The 9,125-nt window shown below is 31.6% G+C and overlaps 1 long non-coding RNA gene across 1 annotated transcript; it reads right to left on the bottom strand.

Moving 5' to 3' along the window:
• Positions 1-223: 223 nt before the first annotated feature.
• Positions 224-2,306, bottom strand: LOC111893992 (uncharacterized). The gene is made up of 3 exons (XR_002851068.3): positions 1,823-2,306; positions 879-932; positions 224-453 (listed from the first exon to the last, which is right to left on the bottom strand). It is a non-coding gene; the product is annotated as an uncharacterized LOC111893992 (long non-coding RNA).
• Between the last annotated feature and the right edge of the window lie 6,819 nt (positions 2,307-9,125).

Raw genomic sequence — 9,125 nt, 5'->3', positions numbered from 1 at the left:
TTAATCAACCAAAAATAACATGCATTATGTCAAAAACAATTGTTCGGCTTTGAACATCCATATCTCACTCATTTCTTGACCGTATGACAATATTTGTTTTCTGATACCTATTTCTCTTAGATAAATTTCGAACCCAAGTAGTCTCACTATAAAACATTAATAAATTAGGTCCGATTTTTTTTATTAATGATAATATAAAATAATAATAAGATAACTAAGATAATAAATGAAAACACAATATCATTACATCATTTTAAACTTGTTTAAGAACAACATTCTCAATATAGTTAAAATACAAGCATCTTCTCAAAAGTTTAATAAGTCTAAATGTTGTGCTAGTACTTAAACCATAATACTATCAAACTTGATATGTGTTGGGGAAGAAACATGAAACTTCATTGACCTTGAACTTCTTATAATTGCTCCTCTTGTTTATCAAACTTCTGATTTTACCTATCATATTAACCATAATACATCATATAAAAGGATATAGAAATATCACCAATAAACATAACATAAAAAGAAGTGTAGATCTTTTACATGAAATAGAAACAAGACATGCAAATACTAAAAGCCAAAAAAGTGAAACCATTATCTCCAATTCATAATTTAATAATAACAAATCGTTCACATACAAAAAAAATTCATCATTTTTGTAAATTTTTTTATTTGGTGTAGATGAAATTCTTAGTTTGGTGTCCTCTTTTGAACTTGTTATCTTTGCACTTTTGTAGTATAACTAAAAATACCTATAATTTATGTCCTTGCAACATCTATGCTTCAAGCTCATCGAATGAACATGAAAACTATATATAAAAAAACTAAAAACAATTAAAACAATATTCATGGAGTGAAATTTGATGGCAAACAATACAAACCTTTGCCATCATTTTTAGCAAAAGCCTCTGCAGATTTCCTGTTTTGCCTTCCCACTGCCATCAGATATTCAAACATATGAAAATCAAATAAAACAAAAGAAATAGAAAGAAAGACATAATTACCCCTCCTTACAACAAGTTGTCATAAGATCAACATAACCACAACATTCGAGGATGAGTATAAATTCATAATTCGTTGATTTCTTTACATGAATTAGTATTCTAACTAAGAATATACATACATCAGGTGAGCAAATGATCACAACATAAAAAGTAAATAAAATAAAGCATAAACAACATAAATTCAAACAAGTTCCACTACAAAAAATCAACAACATTTCAAACATGTCCCGTTAACAAAGACTGCATCATTGAACTATTTAGGCCTTTAATAATCAACTAAATTGGAACATTCCAAGCTTATATGTTTGTCAACTGGTATTAGAGCACCTACTAGACAGTCTCTTAGGATATTAGATTTTTTGAATAATAAGTTAACTAAGGGAAGCATATGTAGTATCGGAACCTAAATCAATATTAGAACTGTTGAAATCATATGACATATAACTTCAGAAGCTCAACAAGAAGTAATCAGGAAGCAGTTGATTTATAATCATATGACATATAACCTCAGAATCTCGACACAACTACAATGGCATATAATCAAGTTGATTGATTCCCACAACAAACAAGTAACTCAAATATGTTGCTTCATTCTCATATTTAGGATCCAATTTTCAAAAAGAATACCCAAAATTGAACAGTGGTTTGCTTCATAGAACTTGGAAGCCCATCCCAGAAGCTGAAAGATTGAATGGTGCTACCTAATCTATAACATAGATCCTAGATTAAAAAATAATGTAAGAAGCTAGAACTTAAATTCAGAATAAAAGGAGTATCTTATGGAATTATAGGGGATAAAACTTGAAGCAAGAAGCTAGTACCTTGTTATCAGAGGCGTAAACGAGAGTTGGAATAAGAAGCTAGTAACTTAAATCACGAGATCTCTACATAAAGTCAAAATTGTAAGCATAGTAACAGACCCATATACGCTTGTTTGGTATCAATGAAACTAGAATAATCGAACAGATGGCGGTCGATAGACGGGAAATTGATTGAACAGTCGAACGACAATTTGATTTTAGGCGGATGGATTCACAGACGCAGATTAGAGTGACAACTTGGTTCAGTCGAACTAGAACAATGGGGAGAATCTGGATGTAGGGGAAGAGATGATGAACAATTGAAAAAATGAAGTTGAATCGTGTATGATTATTGATTGTATTTGTGTTCTTTCTGTTGAGGCTTAGACTACCCCTAGCTCAATAGGAAAAGGGAGGCCTCATTTAGGATTTAACAATTTGGAAAAGGGGAAAAGCGGGAAATGAAATAAAAAAACTGAGGTAGGGAAAGGAGGTAAAGGAAATTTTGGAAAAAAAAATAGTATCTTTTAAAAAGAAAAATAGAATGATATGAGCATTAAATATTAAGTGCCACTAAAGAATATAATATAGTGGCACAAAATAATTGTGTCACCAAAATATTGTGCTTTTAGTCATTTTGTTTGTAGTGGATCTTGCACACCTTACTATTAACATAATACATTGTCTAACTTTGTTTCTGTCTATTTTGCTTCTCTTGGTATCATGTTCGTATACATAAAGACTAAAAGTCTATCCTTTCGTTTTGAGCGATTAATATGTGTATAGTTGTGAGGCATAATTTTGATTTAGTCAATGTTGATATATTCAATTATGCATTTTACCATATACATCTTGTTTTTATTTTGAAATCTACAATAAACAAGTAATCCTTATTTACATTTGCTCTTTCATTCTAAATTCGGAAACTTGATTTAAAATGAAAGTTTCATTGTATTTTTCCTTATAATTAATACACAAGATGAATACCCTTATGCTTATAATTTTTCTATATCTAGAAAATATATGTGAAGGATATGTATCCTTATGTTTCTTCTTTTCTTTAAATACATCAAAAGTTTTGAATTTTACGATTATCTATTCTCTAAATGATTGTTTTTGTAGAAACACTAAACTAAGAATGCACTATTTTCAATGATCGATATTTTTATTTATTTCTTAAAAATAGCATTCTACTTTGCAATTTTCAGTGAGTTCCTAAACTCTCAAACTTGTTTTCATAAATATTTTGACTCCTCTTAAACTTGTATTGGTCTTGACTTAGACAATTAGTCAATTTTACAAAAAGCGTAATGTCAATATTTCTAAAAAATGACGACTTAAACATTTAACTTTAATTTATCCTTTTATTATTTTACTACTTCGTTTGATCGTCACACGTGTATCTTCATTATATTGGAATTATTACACATTTTGATAATAGTGAGATTACTTATCGTTTCTAATCACTCAAATTGTTATCTAGACAAGCTGATTTAATTTATCATAAACTTGCATCACCTCCATTTGCGACAATGACTCTCTCTCTCTCTCTCTCTCTCTCTATATATATATATATATATATATATATATATATATATATATATATATATATATATATATATTCTTCGAATATTGTTTTATCGTAGTAAGAGTAACCGTGGTAGTAAATATTGCTTCGGAAATCCTCGATCATTTCGTAACTTATTTTATAGACGGCACTTAAATAGCCTTTACATTCGAGAGGTACCAAAACTTCCTTGCTTACCCTTAGTGCATATCTTTAGGAACTTACCCTCGATTGCTTCTTTTTCATTCGTGCTACCCCTTCTTATTTCATATTATATATATTTTCCATATTTAGTAGCCAACCCGGAAGTGAACAAATTGTTCTTAATCCCTTCTTTATTAGATGGCAAATTTACACTTATGTGCTAATTTAGAATGCGACTTAAGGATCAATGCAGATTTAACGCTCAGTGTAGTTGGTGCTTCAGCAAAACTTATACCGCTCTCTTAATTCAGATAATATCTAACTATATGATCTTTTTTTACTAGGTAGCCATGGTTGGATCATGACTCCATGAACCAAATTTTCCATAATCTAGACGAAAGAACTCGAATTAAGGAAACATTAATTTTATTATAGCTAAAAAGTTGGGCTCTTCTCTTGAGGATTTAACCCAAATAATCAAAGAGCTTTTCAAGTCACCGCCTCTCCATTTATACAATTGTATTCGGATAAGTTCAAATAGAATATGTCACGAATTGAATTTCGGGATGAAATTCTTTCAACCAGGGGAGACTGTGACAACCGTCAAAATTCGAGTCGGTTCTAGATTTGATAAACTTAGTTGTACATGTAGGCACGACACATACTAGACTTAGTAACTAGAAACTAAGTTATAACCTACTAGAAACTTGGAAACATTTAGAATCAATGGATTGTATAATTAGATTTCACATTGATATGTGAATTCTACAACTACTTAACTGTAGTGAATATCCATATTTAGGTCACTCTTTGACTCAAACACCTTTTCATGAACCATATACACACATCTAGCACTTGACCTAGTGGTATAAATTAGGTCCGAGTCTCGTAGGAACTTAAGTCAAAGTTGAAAACTAGGATTAGTATACTTGATTTCCTCAATTTCGCTTGAATCTCGAAACCACTACATAGAATGCCAATAAGTCGATAAAATAAGTTACAAACATTATTATAACTATAAAAGAGTTATAATAACATAAGATAAATTTATGTCTCAAAGATTCTATTGATTTTGATATCCAAAGATTTAGAAATCTCAAAAACCCTAAATGCCCTAAAAACCTAAATTTAATGAAATTTAACCTTAAAAATTCTATAAAAATAGTTATGAGCCTCATAATATTATCTTATAATAATTAAAACTATAAAAATGCATTCAAGGAAAATAAAATTTAACTCATTAACATTTACCCTTAATTTATAAATCAAAAATCAAGGTTTTATGAATAAAAACTTGATTTTAGTGCACATTTTATATAAAATTTAGATATTTTATAAAAGAACTTAAATTTTATAAAACAAAACGAATGAGAAGGGGTATTATACTCAAAATTTCGGACCCCTCTCTTCCCATATCTCTCTCTCACACTCTCATTCTCCAACACACACACACATCTCTCTTTTTTCTCTCTCTAGAAAACTCCCATTACCTTCTCTCTAATTTTTTTTTCTCCAAACACCACAACCATAGCCTCTTAACCAAGAAATTATGGAGATTCATAAGGGTTTTTCAAGCCACAAATAAATTTAAGGTAAAGAACATACATCTCTTGAAGATCCACAACAATGATTTAAGCCATGCATGTGCATTTTACTTCAAAAACCGACTTCTACTTCTTCATCTTCTTCAAACTTTTATTCTTTTTGTTAAAATTGTTATTATAACATCATGGATGTGTTTTAACACCATGCATTTATGTTAAACAAGGTTGCATGTTAATGATCTTAGTGCAAAAATCAATTTTAAGGATCAAAACATCAAACTCATTTTTAAGAGTTCTTGAGAAATAAGATTTTTGTATTTTAATGCATGTATGTAAATTATGATTTTTAAATATATTTGATCCCTGGAAACATGACCATAACATGCATGAATCATGATATTTTTAAAATATTTCAAAATATTTACTCAAAGAAATGATGAAAACTCACTTTTCTAACCAATCATCATGCATGCAATCTGCCAGATTTCTTTACCTGACTTTAAACTACCATATATCACTCATTTCTTAACCAAAATTCAAGATTATTTTTCTGAAATATAGTATTGTGAGTTAGCTTTCAAACCCATCTGACCTTACTGGAAAATTCAAATATTTCGATTTTTAGCGATTTTTACAAAACTGTTGCTCAATTATCACCTTTTTGTGAATACTAGTTTTTTATTGCATGTTCAAAGGTCTTATTCCTCACTAAAAATCTAGGAAAAATAAATTTGAGCACTTAACATCATGTATTAATATGTACAAAAAGATCTTGATTCAAAAGTCTTTGGAACATGTTGCAAAAATTCTCAAATTAACATCAATAATCTTTACCAAAATCACAAGTATCAAGTTTTATCTATAAGTTATTGAGCCTTTAGGCATGTTTTTCGACATCAAAAATAAGAAAACGATTTTTCATTGATATTAAATTGTATGATGATGCATTCTGTCATGAAGTGTCATTGATTGTTGTTACTGTTTACTATGGTTTTGACTTTTCTTTTTATTTAGCTCCAATAAACCATAAAAGCACTCTAGGGAATGTGAAAATATTATCTGTTATTTTTCGCATCTTCTACCTTATGTTTAAGACACAAAAAATATTTTGGTAATTTTTTAAAATGTATATATATATATATATATATATATATATATATATATATATATATATATATATATATTCCATGATTTGTTTGTTTATAAAGGATTAAAAACAGGAAAAATAGTTTTACTCATCCAAAATTCATGAAACTTTACCAGAAACTCTTATAGTATATTAGGATGCTACATAAAACTTGTGATGATTTTCATCTTTTATATGTTATTTTTCTTCTATTTTCCCAATATTTAATACACCTAAACGCACACAAATCATAAAATTGGGTTAATTATTTTAGAAATCTATTTTTCCCAGCTTAATAATGTTTAATAACAGTAATACAAAACGTTTGGGTTTTTATGAGTATTCACGACTCCCCTATTTTCGGTTTTTATGTTTTGGGGTGGAAAATCATGTTCTACACTATTTATGTTCGTTGTATTTATTTGACTCATATAAACTTGGTTGTTATATTTTGCATATTGTGAGTATTCACGACTTACCCTATTTTCGGTTTTTCAAAGTTTTGGGGTGGAAAAGCATGACCTAAACTATTTATGTTCATTCTATTTAATTGAATCGTGTAAACTTGGTTCCTATATTTTGTATATTATGAGTATTCATGACTTCCCTATTTTCGGCTTTTATGTTTTGGGGTGGAAAAGCATGTCCGGAAAACTATTTATTGTTCGTTGTATTTAAATTGATTTGTATCAAACTTGATTGCTATATTTTGCTATATCTCTCTATGTATGTCTATGCAACACGGAACATGAGAACTTATCGTCTTAAGTCCCTTCCCTTACACTTTTCTCTAACCATTAACTCTTCGAGCCAATGGTCATTATGGATAGCGCTATTAGGAATTGACAACTCCTCACTCGCCCGATTGCTTGAGTGCATGATACCATATAATCTATGGAACGATAAGCATAGATCTTGATAGCGCATCAGTCATAGGCTTGGTTGGGAACTCATTGTTTCCTCATACACATACAAAATTGTTATTAATTATAGCAACGCAACTTTATTTCTCATGATGGCAACAAACTTTGTTTATGAAAACTTATTTACTCATTTTTGCAATATATTTTTGTTTATGGAAAACTTTATCAAAACTTTGATTTCGATCTATGAAACTTATATTATTTTTAATCTGTGAGTACTCACCAACTATTTTTATAGTTGACACTCGTTTTACATGCTTTTTCAAGAATCATCTAGTAAGAGGCACGTAGACACACTTCACTTTTAGGAGCATTCACATGTGTTGTATTTCAATTTACATTGTAATTTCTTTTAAAAGTTGTTCAAACCCATTGTAAATTTGTAATGATTTTTAATTCTATGGTTGGTGTTGTCTTTTAACTTTTGCTATGAAACCTTTTACACTGCCACACCTCGTGTTTCCGCTTTAGCGGGGTGTGACACGAACCCCAAAGTTGTGTCAGAGACTACGACGTGAAAACAGTATTCACGACGTGAACTGACTTCTGAAGCCTTCTTGAGCCTGACAAATCAAGTGGACTGATGACGAACGCAATGACCTATGCCTGACCAAGCCCACGACATGAAATAAGGGTTCACGACGTGAAAATCGAAAAATCAGCCCTACAAATAGAATCAAAGGGCAGCCGGTTTAGGTTGATATTCTCTTACTCTCTTACTCTTTATACCCTCTCTAAGCCTTCTGGAAGCCCTCCCGAAGCCCCGATATCATCCTGAGACCAGAAGTGAGTCCCGACGCTCCGAATATCCCGAGAAGAAAAGAGTATTCGAGCAGAAGCTCTGCCAACGAGAAGCCCAGTGTGTGAAGATATCCCGGTTTCACCAAAGAGTTACTACTTGGAGACCCGTAGTGTTGTATGATAATCGCCTTATCAAGTGAGTGTGTAGTTACTTTCTTTTAACACATAAATATGAAGTATTTGCTAGGAAATACGTGCTATGTGTTTACATATTGCTATTTATTTGAGATGAGTGTGGAATGGATTTTTTATATAGGTTTTAAATGAGTTAAACTCTATATATATTTTTGTATCTACAAATATGTCGGGTAGAACATGGGTATATGAGATTGTTGGTGTGTGATAAAAGATGAGTAGGATAATGAGATGAAATGGTGAGGAGGTTAGTTTTAGATCCGGGAGTATGGATTAGATAAGGAGGTTAGTTTTAGATCTGGGAGTAGGAATTATGTATTTTTGAACTATGTGCTCATCCGATAAGGTATCATTTGCATAGTCCCTTTCATGGACATGAGTTTTGTAACGTCCCAAAATACGAGCCAAAAATTTCATTTTTTTAGAACATATACTTAGCAAAACATTAGAAATAAAACGTTTACCAATCATATCATTTCATAAAAGATATCGTATGTCTGGAAAACATTTTATAAAAACATAATATTGTCAGAGTACAAATCCCCAGGAAGATCTCATAGTGCGGAATACAAGGCATGTGTGTGATGGGCCGCTACCGCGCCAGCTCCTTCCCCTTCGAAGAAGAGGTACCTGAAACCAAAACTGAAAATGGTAAGCACGAAGCTTAGTGAGTTCCCCCAAAATACCACATACCATACAATGACATAATATACAAATATTGTCAGGCATATCTGGGTGCCCGACCTACCCCTTCGGTCCTCTCGACCGGATACTGTCTAGTATATCTGGGAGCTGGCCTCCCCTTTGGTCCTCTCGACTGGATACTGACCAGTATATCTGGGAGCTTGCCTCCCCTTCGGTCCTCTCGACCGGATACTGACTAGCATATCTGGGTGCTGGTCTCCCCTTCGGTTCTCTCGACCGGACACTGGGGACTATTTCACCCCCTACTACTACCACATAACACATATATCTCATAATCTATCTAGCATGGCTGGGAATGACCGCCCCTTCGGCCCTATCTACCGGTATTTTGGGGGACTATCTCCCCCTACTGTCACTAGCACATAGCATCATATCATAC

The sequence above is a fragment of the Lactuca sativa genome, chromosome 7 (genome assembly GCF_002870075.4).
Source record: "Lactuca sativa cultivar Salinas chromosome 7, Lsat_Salinas_v11, whole genome shotgun sequence".
In the NCBI taxonomy this organism is placed as follows: Eukaryota; Viridiplantae; Streptophyta; class Magnoliopsida; order Asterales; family Asteraceae; genus Lactuca; species Lactuca sativa.
This window is presented reverse-complemented; position numbering and strand designations above follow the sequence as displayed.